At 38.8% G+C, this 16,535-nt stretch overlaps 1 protein-coding gene across 1 annotated transcript in view; it reads right to left on the bottom strand.

The window, feature by feature from the left end:
- Positions 1–16,535, bottom strand: part of cntn6 (contactin 6) — a 168,812-nt gene that overhangs the window by 86,786 nt on the left and 65,491 nt on the right. The window contains exon 3 of the mRNA XM_016675751.1: positions 8,232–8,300. The gene's annotated coding sequence lies outside the window, so the exon portion shown is untranslated. The remainder of the gene's footprint in view (positions 1–8,231; positions 8,301–16,535) is intronic.

The raw sequence follows: 16,535 nt of genomic DNA, 5'->3' as shown, positions 1-16,535 counted from the left end.
TTTTCTGATACGGAGCAGATGATACGCGTTTCTCAGGTCAAGCTTCGTAAAAAACGTAGCCCCGTGGAGTGGCTCAAACGCTGAAGAGAGAAGTGGTAGAGGATACTTATTTTTAATCGTTATCTGGTTCAAACCTCTATAGTCAATACATGGTCTGAGAGACCCGTCTCTTTTGCTGACAAAAAAAAAAACCCGCACCCAGAGGGGAAGAGGACGGTCGGATAATCCCTGCAGCTGATGATTCCTTTATGTATCTCTCCATGGTCTCCCTCTCTGGCTTAGAGATGTTATAAAGTCTACTGTTGGGTAGAGGGGCTCCCGGCAGGAGATCAATAGCGCAATCATATGGTCTGTGGGGAGGGAGAGAGGATGCCTTGGATTTACTGAAAACCTGAGCTAAATCATGGTATTCGACGGGCACCCCGGAAATATCTGGAGGGTCAGCCCCATTACTTTCTGCCGGGGGCGGACCTGGAGAAACGGCTGAGCGGAGACAGTGGAAATGACAAAATGCTGACCATGATTCAATGTGTTGGTCTGACCAGTTGATATTAGGATTGTGTTGTTGTAACCATTCAAAACCTAGAATTAGCGGAGAACTTGCCGTAGGAAAGACATAGAAAGATATGGTTTCAGAGTGGTTACCTGAGACTACTAGTTGAACTGGTTTGGTCTGGTGAGTGATCTGTGGAAGTGCCTTACCATCGAGAGCAGACACACGGAGAGGGGTTTGAAGAAGAACGGTCTCTATCTCCAACTGCTGGACTAAACTGGAGTCAAGGAGGTTACGTTCACAACCCGAGTCGAGTAGTGCAGAAATAGGCATGGTGCGGTTATGACAGAGAATGGTAGCCGGCAATAATAGACGAGGTGAGTCAGAACAGATTTGATGGTCCGCCAGCTCCCTCGTCCCTACTGACGGACCTTGGCTTTTGACAGCAAGTGACAATTGGCGACATAGTGTCCTGCCTCCCCGCAATAGAGGCAGAGTCTTGCCCGCCTCCGACGTTGTCTCTCCTCGGGAGAGAGTCTGGCTTGGCCAATTTGCATGGGCTCTGGATCTGTGGGATTCGGTACCGTTTCTGTTTGCACCGCACTGCGGGGAACGAGTTGCGGTCCAGGCGGCGGATTTCTGTTACCTCTTTCCCTGGCTCGCGCTCGAACTCTGTTATCCAATCTGATAGACAACTTAATTAAATCCTCAAGTGATTCTGGTTCATCTAGTGTGGCCAGTTCATCTTTTAAAGAGTCATTCAAAGCGTCTAAATACACGCTCTTTAAGGCCGAGTCGTTCCAGCCCGAAGCGGCTGCTTGGATGCGAAAATCGATGGAGAAGTCAGCTACAGACTTCTGTCCCTGTTTGAGTTTCAACAGAGCCCTGGAACTTAACGATTTATCAGTCTCTTGGTTAAAGGCTTGTTTGAACTCAGTTATGAACTCGTCAAATGTGCAACCATATTGAGGAATGGACGTGAACTTAACTTCTGCCCAGTCTAGGGCGCGGCCGGACAGATGAGCTATGATATATGAGATCTTAGCCGAATCATGGGGAAACTTATGAGGTGAATGATTGAACTGAATATTGCACTGCATTAAAAATCCCCTGCATCTTCTGGGATCTCCGTCAAACCTTGGAGGACTTGGCAGCTGGCAGTCGGAAAACGTGGTCTGGATCGGGACCGGGGGCTGAGCGGGTTCCTGGGCCGGATCGGGAGTTGAATCCGGAGGAGATGCCTGTCGGAACTTATCGCGGAGAAAATCAGTTAGCTCGGCTAGACGGTTGTTTGTCTCTGACTGTCGCTTCCCCAGTTCTTGAAGTGCGGCTTCATGGCTCTGGATTAGAGTTTGTTGGTGATGAAGCTCTCTCTGAATTGCTTCCGCTGGGTCTTTGGCTTGGCCAGAGTGTTCTGTCATGATGGGTTTGAGATTCTTGACCCACATGCAGAAACACTCAGAGAATGGGTTTAGTCAAAAGGTTTATTTACAGCTCTGACAAAAGAAAAAAGATAGTTGGAGTTTATTCTTTCTTCGGTCCAGGATCCGGGAATTATTGTAGTAGCTGGAGAGCGAGTGGGGAGAGGCAAGCGGAGCCAGGTAGGCAAGGCAATTTCCAGGTTGTGGGCTGCTCAGGTGGTTCACAGGGCTGGAGGGCGGACAGGGTGGTCTAACTCACAAGACCGAGAGGAAACGGTGCAGCAGCGGCACGAGAGGATTCTTCCAAGACTCCGGTAACTCGAACGGTTCCGATGCAACAACCTAGAGAGGATCCACAAAAACAGATTAGACTATGAAGAAGCAACGTAGCAAAATCTCAAGCTGTTTAGCAACACTATGAGGGCTCTGTTTACCACTGCTGGCAAACACTCTGGCGAGGAGGAACTGGCCGCCTGCTGCTCATATACTCCTCACGGTGATGATCATTTCTTGCAGGTGTGTCAACCAAGACCTGTTGGTCCAACCTCTGGGAAAAAACAGCCACAAGGTGCCCTCTGGTGGATAGACCTGGAAAAACACTAACCCAGCCTGGTCCCCAACAGACTCTCTGGGTCATTCCAGGCCAGAACACTAATATTATTATTACTTCCAGTCACCAGAAACATGTTNCACCAAGCCAAATGATCCAATGCTTTCAACAATATAGTGTGTAAAGTGGTATTTTTTAGTTTTGCTTGTGTTTGTATCTTCTAATTTCAGTTCCCAGAGTAAACTGGCTCAGACATATGTCTGTAACTAGAACAGAGAAATCAGTTATCGTGACTGATGAGGGGAGCAAAAGTAAAATCATTTTTCAGGCGAAGAGCAGTAGATTTACAACACTCTGCATTATTTATTCTGAGAGAGCTCAGTGCAGATCATCCAAACCCCATCTTGTCAGCCATCATTATTGATTTGTTTTTTTTTAACTTTCTGACTTTTTGTTTGTCATCACTGTCTTCTGCCCTGTCAATCAAACACAGACACATGGGTCAATAATGGGAGTTTTGGTTGATTCCTTTGCTTATGAGGATGGCTCAGTTGATATATTTTGCTGTTGTAGAAAGAAAAAAAGTGTATCTGTATCCATCAAACAGCATAAATATTCTTTCTGCTTTGAGATCCAAGACATGAAAAACTCCCTATTTTCAGCCGTTTCTGGGATTTTAAAGTAATTCTGTTTCGATTAAGGAACCAGGTAAGAAGATTCCAAATGAATCTAACAGAAATGTGAGTGGCTGATAGAGTTAGATGAAATGCTTTTATTGGACCCTTGTGAAATTCTAAATCACTGTAATATTTTTATTTTTATTTTTTTTCAGATATATTCTTAAAATTCATTTTTGGAATTAATGTGGTGTTAAACCACCTCTAGGTAAAGCCAAAATCAATCAGTTTTAAAAATCAGATGCACTTACTGAGCAGCATGTGAGGAGAGGAGCTGAAACAAGTCAAGTTTACACTCAGTGACAGAAAAGTGAAGCGCCCAGATGGAATCGTCTGATTCATGTGGAATCTGGCCCAAGCGCAGATCAGTGATGGGAATGGAAACAGTTCAATTTGCAAGGAGCTGGCACCAGCCTTATAGGGGAAAAAAAAAAATCACATTTCATACGGGTTTCTCCCCATGTGGCATGACAGAGGAAAAACGGGGTCACATGTTCCACATCATGACAGGAAACAACAGTGAAAATAACTACAGTAACATGAAAGACATGTTTTTAGATAAAGAAAAAAAAATCACACAATTCCAAAATAGGGTAATATACTACATGTCTATGTTTTCTGTTTTATCTTTTTATAGTATGTCCTAGTACTGTCCTGTTTTTTATTTTCTTTATTTAACCAGGTAAACCCCGTTCAGATCTAGATCTCATTTTGTGGCAATGGATAAAATAAACGTTTAATTCAAGAAAATGTTCTGCTGTGAAATGACTGAATTAATGGACATTTGAGCTAAACAACAAAAAATACTTACTGTTTTTAATCTGTTATTTAACCTTCATTCTGGTGCATGATCATTCATGGAACTTCTTTAGAAATTTGGATGCTGACATTAGTGATCTGTGCTGCTGCTACATGTTTAGCATTGAGATGCTATTTTAAGGTCAGGTAAAGTAATTTTATTTATAGAGCACATTTTCAGCAACAAAGAAGTTCATAGTGCTTTATGTGAATTAGAAGGAAATACAACAAAACAACAAACCAAAGGAAAGAGCAAAAGAACAAAAAATGTATAAAACTATGTACTAGTTCCCCATGTTTAAGAATAAGTAGTCCTTTATTTATAAACTAGGGGGTTTCTCTAGATTGTTGTTCTGAAAAATTTTAGGCTTGAATAGCTTCACACTGATATATTATCTCCATTTAGCAAAATTTAAACACAAAAGTCTTTTCCAGCGCCCAATCAGATAATTTTTGAAGCAAAAATTAACCCCCAATGTGCCATGAGAAGCAGCTTTGTCGTCCATTGCTGTTGCTTGCAGATGTCACTTGTACATCAGATTTATGGAAGTACCAGAAACATATGAATGCAAAATTTCCATCTCGGGACTTTACATAAAAAAGCTAAACAAAAAGATCTTAATTAAAATTATTAAGAATTAATTAATAAAAATTGCTACATTAAAGTCCTTTTATTTCCTTACCAAAGTATTTTTATTGAACTTTTCCACTTTTTTAAATACAGTCATGTACCAGTCTGAACAGGCTTCTTTTATAATTACTACATCACAGTAATATACAATTATAAGCCCATTTAGGGCTACAACTAACCCAAAGTCAGAAGAATGAAAAACAAAATAATAAAATGAATAAACCAGAATAAAAACAAAAAATAGCATCTCAAAACAACAGGGATAAATGAGCAGCAAACAGATTGGAAACATCTGTACATGTACAATAGCAAATCAAGAGTCCAACAAGCCCTCTGCTGAAGTCCTTTTTTAATCATCTTTTTCTACATTTAAATTCACTATTTTATTTGGGCCTATTGCATAAATTCTCAATAAAGTGAAGTTTGTGGTTACAATTTCAGACAAAGTGACCAACACATTAAGTGAATATAAATATAAATAGTATAAAGTACTGACTGCTGATTGACTGGGATATAAAAACTGAACGCCTAAAGACTGGGCCATGTTGAGAGAACTCAGTGGATCTAAAACTCTCCTTCACCCTTCACCTTCAGAGCAGCACTTTCCTCACGATGCTCCATAATCCATCCATCCTGCGCGAATCAGAAGCCCATTATTTGCCAATACTGGGTTCCTCAATTAAGAATGATGACATTGTTATCATTTAGTGCATTGCGAGGCTATGGGAAGCATTAATACCTGTCACAGAGGTTGACTAACAAGCCCCTGCAGCATTTTAAGTCATTAGCAGACCTGCTCTGCCCAGTGATCGATGTTCATTTGTGTTTGCTGCAGTCAGCTGTCCACTCTCGCTTTCCAGCTAATCAACTATATTTTGTCCACTTCCACACAAATGTGGCTCTGCTTTGATTCGTATTCAAAGTCACACTCAGGGCTCCTGAAGGCACGTACCCCAAACACAGCACCTGGGAATGCTGAGACGACAGTTCCTGGAGATGTTTAAGTGAGGGGCACAACAACTCTGTTATCATGATCTATGGATCCTCAGAATCCAGAGGGTGCATGGTTTTTTTTGTTTGTTTGTTTTTGGCTATAGTCCAGAAACCTAAAGAAGTTGCATGTGATTAATTTACATACCCTTAACAAGAAACAATGGTAATTCATTTTTGCATGTGGTAGATGCTCAGTTCGAGGTGTTGGATGGGAGATGGCTAATGGTGCCTGGAAGGGATAATAGCACTCAGGCATGCACTGAAAAAACACAAACCAATTTTTGCTCTAGTTTCTAGTGCAAATATCTAACTACACTTTGAATAAGAAAAAAATATCTTATAGGTAACTTTTCAGCAAGATATACGAGGTTTCCCAATCCAATATTAATATTGGAAATTGATCCCATATCAGACAAAAAACGAGCATCAGATTATATGGGGCTGCATGTAAAATCTCAGACAGAAGCACACTAACAGAGGAACTCTGCTGTAGCCTTTCTACGGTTCTGGGTGTTCCATACCCAGAACCATTAGTTAATGGGATCACTGTTTTCATTGTTAATGTTGACAATTGTTCTCTGCTTGAGTAATATCACTTGATCATGCCTTTTCTTACACTCCACACTACATTCTACATTCCACATTAAAGTATGACATATTTACTTTAATAAGTCATACTTTCATGAAATTGAATTTCATTCACAAGCTATGTTCTCACAGCAGGTTTTGATACTCAATTCAGACTTTTTTTTTAATTAAATTACATTTGTTTTTGGCATGGTTGTTCATACTACTCATTATATGCCTCTGCAATCAGACTTGTGTGGACAGTTTACGTCCACAAAGTGACCTGCATGCACAGAAACAGAACCTTGACATCACACAACAGCATATTGTTTATGAAAGTACAAATGCACGCCGCCATCTGCAGATCAGTTTTATGACTGACAGCACTAAGACTCGGCCCCTGGCTCTGGTTGGTTGTTAGGAGCACTGGCAGAAGCCTGAGGATACTGATTTTTCACAGATTGTCCATCTTATGCCACACTGTCAAGACAGTGACAGTTTCAACAAATATGTAAAATAATAATAATAATAATAATAATGATTAAATGCAGCTTTAATATAACAAAAGCACTGGCAGAATTTTTCCACTTATGACATGTAAAAATGTTTTGTTGTAAGTGAACAATATAAGCTTTTTTATTGATCAAAATTAAGGAGTTATTGACTTAACACAAGCTCATATCGCCTGCTGGAAAGTTACTTGTAAATTACTTTTGTCTTGTTTGAAATGTACCATAATATTTGCACAAGAAGGTAGACAAAAATACTTTGTTTTTTTACATTAAGAGCTTAGCACAGTTAACGTGTTCCCCTTCCGTTTCTCCGACTAGCTTGCGATGCTGAGATATCAGCGTAGAAATTCGTAAACCACTGTTGGATTCTGACCCGGATAAACGCAGGTATCCGATGGACAGAGATTCCTGCTAACGTTTCAAGCAGATTAGCTTTCCATTGTGGAGCAGACAAATTAGCACAAGAAGAAAAAGGGGAACTGTAGGGTGTCCTGGGATCTCTACTGAGCCATGTTCCACTTCATTACCCTCTGAGTAATTGGTTAAACATGTGACTATATAAATGATCTCTCTGCAGCCTTCTGAGTATTAATTAAGACCCCTCTCTTCCTCCTACCCGTTTTGGATAGCAGGTACTTTCTGCAATGCGCAGGGTTCCATAAAGACATCAGCATGACGGTGCCTTTTCTTGAATATACTTCCAGGAGCCAGCAAACCATCCAGCTTCATCTTTGTTTATTTATAAAACACTAAGTAATAAATATCCAGCAAAAAACCAAAAAGCTTCCTGATCTAGGATTACAGTTCATCTGAGATCCTGTCAGATGAACTGTCCCCGGGGGGCAAAGGATGCTCCAGCTTAGGTGCTAAACTGCCGCATGTTGTGCATGAGAATACTACACACCGTGATAGGAAGAGAAAAACCATAAGAGCTTAGCACAGTCAATTACAGACTTCTTTAACAAAACTGCTTCTCAAAACAAACAAACAAACACATTTTACTCTCAAAATGCTGAGAAAGCCTTTAAAAAGAGGAGATAAGCAACCTCAGTTAGTAATCAGTTTCTCAGGGATTAGTTCTCAGATGTCTCAAACAGTTCAGCTCCACTTCATAAAAATACTTTTACCCTGAGTGGAAACATATTCTACAAAAAGCTTGGAAATGATTTGAATGTTATTGGGACTATATCAGCGTAAGCATGCAAATCATGCTTTAGCGCTTAAAACCGGAACCAAACATGGAGAAACAGCATTCAGCTCCCATACACCATAAATATGGAACAAACTGAAAAAAATTTAAACTGAAAAATGGACAAAACACTGAGTTGTAATTTAATTTATACATAACAGTATAAATTAAAGAAATGTAATTTTCAGATTGTGAAACTGATGTGAGCATTGACCTCAGAAACAATAAGTTTGGAATACATAGGAGAGACCACAGACATCTGTTCAGACACACATTCCCAAGAAACTGTGCGGTCACAGTCCCCTACCTGTAAAAACAGCTGCTGTTCGCGGTCATTCATAACAGGCAATAAATCACAAAGGCCAACAACAAGCATGTTTCTCACTGATTGAGTACTCACAGAGTAAGTGGGGTCTGTGCCTTCTCGCTCTTTCCTTTACAGCCAAGACACAGTCACTACTTTGGCAAGCTAGAAGAGAAAGAGGGAGAAAATATTGAGAAATTAGTGAGGAAAAAAAATTGATATGTCTTAAAACTGGAGATCAGCTGCCTGAAAAAAGGAAGAATGCAGCACAAGTATTCCTGATCGTGGCTCATATCTGGGTGATTCTAGGTGCTAGGTTTGGGTTTTCAGCAAAGAGAGGGTCTCACATGGCAAGAAGTTCTCTCAGGGTCTCCTTTTGTGTATTATAAGCCTGCAGGCGCTATAGAATGCGCACCCCTTCAGTGTGGTTTAGAACTACAGTCACACCACTGAAGTAGTGTAATTAAAGTGTTACAGACCATCTATGAAGTTGGTCTGACCCAAGTCATCTGAAATGTTTCTTGAGCTCTTCATTTGTAGGGAAACCAATTTGCAGAGCAAAGTCGAGGAGGGTTTCATTTGGACAAGGTGGGTGAGATGAATGTCATCTGAATCTTGACTGTTTGGTCAGGAACCATGGCCTTCAAAAGTAGAAAGTCAAATTAAATGCGTTCATAAGGAAATCGGGTGATAGCTCTTGCAGGCTGGAGAAATAGTATCTGTAAGGGGAGTCTTCAAGAACTCAACTGCAGATGCAGTGGTCAGGAGAACATTGGTGACTATGTAAACAGCAGGTGAATAACACTAACCAGGATGGAAGTTATCAAGAAAAAGCAGAGTGTGCCCTAAATGACACCTTGTGTCAGCAAAGTGAAACCTTAGTCAAAGACGAAAAACCAATTTACACAGAAACACAGAAACCGGTAACACTTTTGGGTAACACTTTATTTGAATTACTCATTACTCATCATTACTGTTTAAACTTTACCTTTAATAACATAAAGTTACCTAATTTTTAAAGTGCAATCAGTAATACTTTTATAACAAATTTATATCAGTAATGATTTCTTGGTTAATGTCAAGTTGTCATAACAAAGACATTTTGAATAATATCAACTTTGTATTAAAAGTGTCATAATTTACCGAATGACGCTTTATGACAACAGTCATAAATATTCATGAAGGCTTATTCATGTTCATGACAGGTGTTATGTCATGTTTATGACAGTGTCATGACAGTCTTATTCACCCCCTTCAAATAAAGTGTTACCCACTTTTGTTGTGATCCAGTCTTTTGTGTACATGTCTCCAGTGATCAGCGCCTCTCACACCAGAACCTATTCAAAACCAAGTCTCCGAATGGAAGTTCTCGGGATCGAAGATGTGAAGTACACCGGAAGTGTGAAAGAGTACATGCGCAGAACACACGGCTGAAGGATTTGTACGAGCAAATAACAAAAACAGTGGCGGATAGCATTTTACTGTGTTGTGCTACCCAACCTATCCAGCTTAACAACTTCTGAGACAGAACATCATATCAGAGACAGGCTGCTAGTTTCCATCTCATTTGTAAACCAAGAATCAAAAGGGCATGCCTATTTTAACAACATGCTAAAATCACAGTGCCATGTTGTGGCCTGGCATGAGAACTACAGCTGATTCAAGGCGTCTTATCATCCAAATATGGAGCTTTTCTCCAATCAGCATTTGAAAATACTGAGTTTCCAGTCAGTGATCTCATGAAAACATAACCTTTGAAGAAACACAGGGCTTGTACTTGGTTGTCTTTGGTTACAGTGGGGAACTGTGGGAGCTACTGGTTAGGTCATGCCCTTATGTCTGTAATGCCAGAAGTTAACATACACAGAATAAAATCACACACGCTTTTTGTCTTCCTGATATCTTGATTTCCCATCATGTCTAACCAGAAAGCAGTGTGTTACTGGTGCAACCTTAAAACATATCTACAGGTGAGCCTCCAATTAACATAAGTGTGTCAGTTAACCTATCAGAAGTTTCCAAATCCTCAACATCTAGACTTTCCCCTCATTGTTTAAAAAGACAATAATCACTATGTATGTAAACTTCAGATTTTTAAGACAATAAATATTGCAAATGCTGTTTTTTCAATACTAAATTTATATCTGAGAACAAGCAATACTGTTTCCATTAACTTAGTTCAGGGTATGGGTAGAATAAAGAGAGGTACTTCAAATTACCAGATGTCAAATGTCTTAGAATGTAGAGTTTTGCTGGAGAGAAAGATGTCTGGGTTTCTCTTCTGGGCAAACACCTTCAGGGCCTGACTTTGTATAGGTCAGAGAAAATGAACAAATTGATGAATGTGCACTATTGAATAAAGAATAACAAAAAATTTCAGAAAAACAAAAGATGTGCTTTAGTGAGAGATGTCATTGTCTTGACATGCAGAGTACTCTGAAGGTATAAATAACTAATAACTCAAGCAATTCCAATCATAATAATGAAAACTAATCATAATAACCTGGATTTCTGCACCTACACACCAGAGGCTATTCATTCATTCTAATTTGGTTTTCTGCAAGACAGACTCAATTAATGCTATCACAAAGAGCTGAGTGGTTGTGCGAGTGGATAAAAGCTCTGAACACAGAGTACGTGAAAAATAAAAAATAAAACGTGACACACTAATACTGATTTTCTTTGTGAAAAGGGAAAGCAGACTGTGAGAATTAAACATGAACTGTACTTGAGTATAACAAGAAATAGCTTCTATTTGGAGCTTGTCTAGGGAGAGGAAACATAGCCAGTTGAAATACATTGGAATTCAAGACAGAATTCATTGGAAAAAGCTTTTCTGAAATGCCCTTTTAACTGCTGATGCTCTCATTTTTGAAAGGAATTAATTTGACACATCAAGGCTATTTGGCTAAATTTTATGGAATACTCCTATTGCTTACAAAAAGCTAATGCTGTAATTGTAAAACCTTAATATTGTTTGTCTTTTTTTGTTACTAATATGTTAGCTGGACTAAATTCTAAAGACTGAAAACTATGTTCCAAACAGCTGCTAGAAGCCCAGAAACTGAAAGTATCAATGGGGCAGCATTATGTGTTTTCCAGGCACATATTTCCATTTTATAGCACAATCAATTAACTATGTTAACTTCAGTTGTTATAAAAATACTACATATATCAAATATGATGAAAAATACATTTTAGTTCCTAGTTTAACACCTTGTAATTGGGCCTCAGGAAGTCATCACAGTCATCCTCTATTAAATAAAACTATGCTTTTTAGACATACTGAGACATATCTGCTGTTCATTCAGGTTGCAAGAATGCATGAGGTCCAGATTTTAGCAGGTACCAAGAGGGCTAAACAGAATACAGTTGCTCTGCTTTATCCCTTAGAGATTTTAACTTTTGTCTGTCATGGAAGTGGAACATTGTGGATTTGACAGCCTCACAGTTCAGATAAAAATCTATGTACTGTACATACTAGGATCATATTTCATATTTAGAGTCATAAAGGGATTTAAAAAGACATAAGCATAATCTTTTAGTTAAACTAAAAGGAAAATTATGTTAACGTAAAAAAAGTAAAAGGTGAAAGATCAGTCTTTTTTCTGTATTTCTCTATATTAACATGTGTGCTATAAAAAACATAGCTATGTTAACTTCAGTTGTTATAAACTTGACTTTACTGTTGAGTAAAGTCAAGGCACCAATTATGTTTCAATTTAAGCTCAAAAACCTGATGGGAATCATTTGGCCATACTTCAATAGATAAAAAGCTATACTCCATGTGTTTGTTTTAGCAGGATTAGCGGTTAGCAATTCGTAGCAATTAGCTAGTCATCAGGGGGCGCAGGAAATACGGCGGCCATCTTGGAGCGGTATACCCTCCAACTTTGCTCAATCAAAACAGCAGAAGATGCCTGAGTACTGAGGGATGTTGTTGTTCAGATCTATGGATTATTGATGTGAGGGCTCCACAGACAACATTTCACAAGTAAGATGGACATATTATTGTGTATATATTGTGATTAGAATATTNCCCCCCACTCCCTCCACCCTTAATAACATAAACTTATACAACTCATCTTTAATTAAAGTGTCAAAAATAATAGATGTACATATATGTGAATAAATTGCTGCCTACAGGGCAATTAAAAAACAATGAAACAAAAAACAGGGCTATATTTCATCATTTAATATGTAAGTGAGCCAAAGAGTCACTTCTGTTAGTCTGTGTCTAGAGCAGATGGGCTGCAAGTCTGAGGCATTTTGTTAGCAAGTTTTCTATCATTCTTGTAGCTATTACTATTAGTTTCCCCCAAAAACGTGAAGAAAGTGTGACAATTTTGCCGAACTTGTTGTTTGAGCTTTCACGGTGTCCGTAGTTCCCCAGACAAGCGCGCAGAACAAACGCGTGCTTGCTACACGCATGCTTTTTCAGTACTCATAACGAGCACGCGCGTATTTTGCCGCCTGTGCGGTGCGGAGCGGCAAGAAGACTCAGGGTGAACCGTATCTGATGGGGAAACGCGGATTGACGTAACCATAGACATAATATAAGAGTAGACATGTTTTCGCATCCACCTGAATAATGTGCAGTTGCGCAACTGAGAGCGGTCCATGAGGCGTCTATCCTTATGTTAAGTCTATGGATGTAACAACCTGTTTGCTGCCATGATTCTAACACACACCTGCGAAACTCTGCGCAGCAGCAGCAGGTCTCCTTCGCTGCCGCACAGATGTAAACTCAGCGCCAGCGTCGTAGTGTTGCGTTTAAAGGCGGCTCGGAAAAACAGGTCACGACGTGTTAACAACGATTAAGCAGTTTTAATGTCTGAAAAAAGTGACAGAAGGCGCCAATATTGGAAGTGTGGAAGCTCCTACTGTATCAAATCGATATAGGAATAACAGAGAGTTGGCCGCTCTGAGGTAAAAACAGCAAACAGCTTTCAGTCCAGGTGGGTGGTCAATGCACCCCAATGCCCGCCCATGCCGCTGGACCTTTTACTCCAGCAATTTATAAGTTAACAAGTATAAAACAAAAAAAACACCACTATGAATGAAAGACATGAAGGTCTCTTTGTGAAGAAACTGAACGAAACCAAGATATTTAGAAAATGGGAGGCAAAATCTGAATGATCACAAGAAACATTTCTCTCAGGAGCAACAAGACGTGTCCATTTACACCAAGAACCCAAAGGCATTGAATGCTTTAGCCCCGTTTTGCCTGACTCGTCTCCGAAATGACAGGACCTGGGGAATCTCAACTGGCGGTCCCCATTTTCAGTAAAAGCAACAGGAGGGGTTCACTTTGCTCAGCCTCCTCAGGCCAGATTGTTGCATGGAGCTTGAATAAAGGATCTCACAATTTACCGAACCATAGCTCCAGGACTGTCATTCTGAATGTGCACTTTTCATCCCGAGAAGAAGTACCAGAGGTGTTGGAAAAAGTTTCAGATTGATCTGCCCTCTTCCTCATAGCATCAAAAATGTATCCACACCCCTCCCTCATCCATGTGCTCAGGTGCCACAGAAACCCAGTGACTGAAAGTGCCCACAGCAAGAGTCGCATTACACCAGCTGTGCAGATTATGAATGATAGGGAAACCTTTTTTCAGTTTCATTAAAGTGCCAAAAAAAATGAATAATTCATGGTTTTAAATTTCAGGCCGACTAAGAATTCCTCTACATTGCATCAGGTCTTTTCCTTCCACCAGATTCATTCTAGTGGAAGTGAAGCGTTTTGTCGCTCTGAGATCTGTTGCCAATTTCCCGCACAGACAATGAAAAGTGTCATTTGTCAATTGACACAAAGAAGCAGATAAAATGAGAGTCATTCGTCAGCAAAAACCTTCTAAAATGGACATGGACTGAATGAGACATTTTACTAAAACCTACAGTAAATTAACTACAGCTCTGTTATTTGTGAGAGCTGTCAGGCTGAATAAAAAGATGTTTTATTCAAAGTTGAAATGCCCAAAGGAAAACAAAACACCCACATTAAATAATGTTGGTTCACCAAAAAATGGAAAAAAAAGTGTGTAAAAGACAAAATTTCATCTCTAGAGCATTTCAAAAGTATTGATACCCCTCAAAATGTCAGATTCTAATTTTAACTATAAACTAAAGAGATTTTCATATTTATGCACAATTTTGAAGCAAAAGAAAAATTACCCTAACCATGTTTCTCATGTAAAAATCATTGTAATGCAGCACATAGAGTGATAAGCTACTTTATTCTCCAGAATATTTTGCTAGAGAGTAGAATTAAATGTCCCATTAAGAGTAGCTATTCAATTGTTGTGGAAACTTTAAGCAAACTTTTAAAATATTGCAAGAAAAGAAAAATGAAAATGTGAATCAAGTGTTTCCATCTAATGGTTTGGAGTGAATCAAAGCGTGATTCCATCAGATGTTGATGCCACACAGGGCTATAAGAAACAGGAAGTAGAGGTCACAAACAATGTAACTAAAACAGTCATCAGAGTCATAATTTAGTGTCACTAAATTATGACTCTGATGACTGTTTTAGTTGCTTTAGCTGTTTTAGTTGATGAGTTATATTACAATATTACAATTTTAGTTGTCTAAATCGATTGTCAATTTAGTCAACAAAATCTAAATACTTTGAGCAGTTCACTAGAATTAGCAAAAAAGGACTAACTTTTTAACCAGTTATTATATGGCTATTGTCTGAATGCATGAATGCAATACATACAAAAATAAATGCAACCTTTTTCCAACGTCTTGATTTTTTTTTACCTTGTTTTCAACAATAAAAATATTCTGCAAATTCCATTCTTCATAAAAAAAATAATGTTAATGTAAATCTAAAACACCACATTTAACAGTTAACCTATTAAAATAAAATTGGCTAACAGCTCTGTCTTAATGATCATTTAAACTCAACATCCAAGAAAATCAAACTACAATAATCTACTAAAAGCATAGCAGAAAACTGAATTAATCATGTTTCATATCAGTGACCTGTCATGAGGACACTGGTTTCCTCTGGGACTCCATGGATGAGATGTAAATATTTTCAGGGCAATAGTTAAGGGGTTAAAACTAATCAAATTTACTTCCACAAACAATGTAAAGAATTTAAAGACTGCATTTTTTTTCTTGTGAAACACATGGACTGAGGCTGCCTTCTGTTAAAAATTTATTTTTAAATTAAATGTAGAGGCTCTCTATGCCACATGAAGAAAAACACACCATAAGATTTTACTGCAGGAAAAAAACCTGGAGTCACTCATAAAGCGTTGATGCTGTAACACCAACATCTTCACACCCTGCAGTATCATCACAGCTACTCAGGCTTCTGTCAACACCTGCCTGGCTTCCTGCTTGGCTGGGCAATTGCAGCTGTCAGTCACCTGAGTAATGTGTGAGACAGCTGTGGTATTTCAGACAATGGAGAGGGACTTTATCATCCTTCCTCTAGTAGGTCATACGACAAATGACTAATTTTAGGTTTTTCTTGGCAAGACTTTGAGTATTGTCATCAAATGAATTAACTTCACAGCTGCCTGTTTGATCTAAAACACCTACAATCACCAGAGAGTGAACAAAGGCTTGCTTCTGAAGCCTTGCAGTGAGGGATTCCATAGGTACTACAGGAATAAGGTCTCTACCCACTAGTTAGTAGGAGGAGGGTAAGAGTGCAACCAGCTCACAGGATGAGATGATTTATTTCAGGTCAGAAAGAATAAGACAAGAAAAGAAAAGGGAAATCTGGTTTTAACAATCAGACTGCAGGTTTCACAAATCACAATGTCAGTTTTAAAGAAGCTAAAATGAGTACAGAACATTCCGGTCCAGTTTTGACTCCATATATGATGTTTTTTTGTTTCTTTATCTATTTCTAGGATGGACCTAAAGCTAAACAGGAGCATTGAATCTCCTTTTTGTGCTTTTACAATTAGTATTAAGATTTCAAAGAATTTAAACTGTGCTTTTTTAAAAAAAATATGAGTTCAGTTGAAAAATAAGTTTAAGTGGTTTGCAGAGATGATTCAAAGCTGCCCTCATAAAGTGCACAAACTTGCTCCAGCAAGAATCAAGTGTTTGATCTTTTTATGAGCTGAAAGAGGCAATAAGTAGTACACTCAAAGAAATAATCCTGTAAATTTACAGTCAAATACTGGCAGCTATAGACGCCAGAAGTTTACTGTAAATGCACAGTCGCTGTACCGTAATTAATCCTGACAGTAGATTACCGTCGATGCAAGTACGGTATGGATACTGTGAAAGAACGGTAAAATATTGGCATCTGTAGCTGCCAGTAGATTACTATTCTTTCGAAAGAACAGTAATCTACCATTTTTCTGAAAGAATGATAAAACAAATACTGGTAGCTACAGACGCCAGGTTTTTTTTTTTTTTTTTTTTTTTTTT

Source organism: Poecilia formosa, unplaced genomic scaffold, assembly GCF_000485575.1.
Source record: "Poecilia formosa unplaced genomic scaffold, Poecilia_formosa-5.1.2 Scaffold121, whole genome shotgun sequence".
NCBI classification, from domain to species: domain Eukaryota; kingdom Metazoa; phylum Chordata; class Actinopteri; order Cyprinodontiformes; family Poeciliidae; genus Poecilia; species Poecilia formosa.
This window is presented reverse-complemented; position numbering and strand designations above follow the sequence as displayed.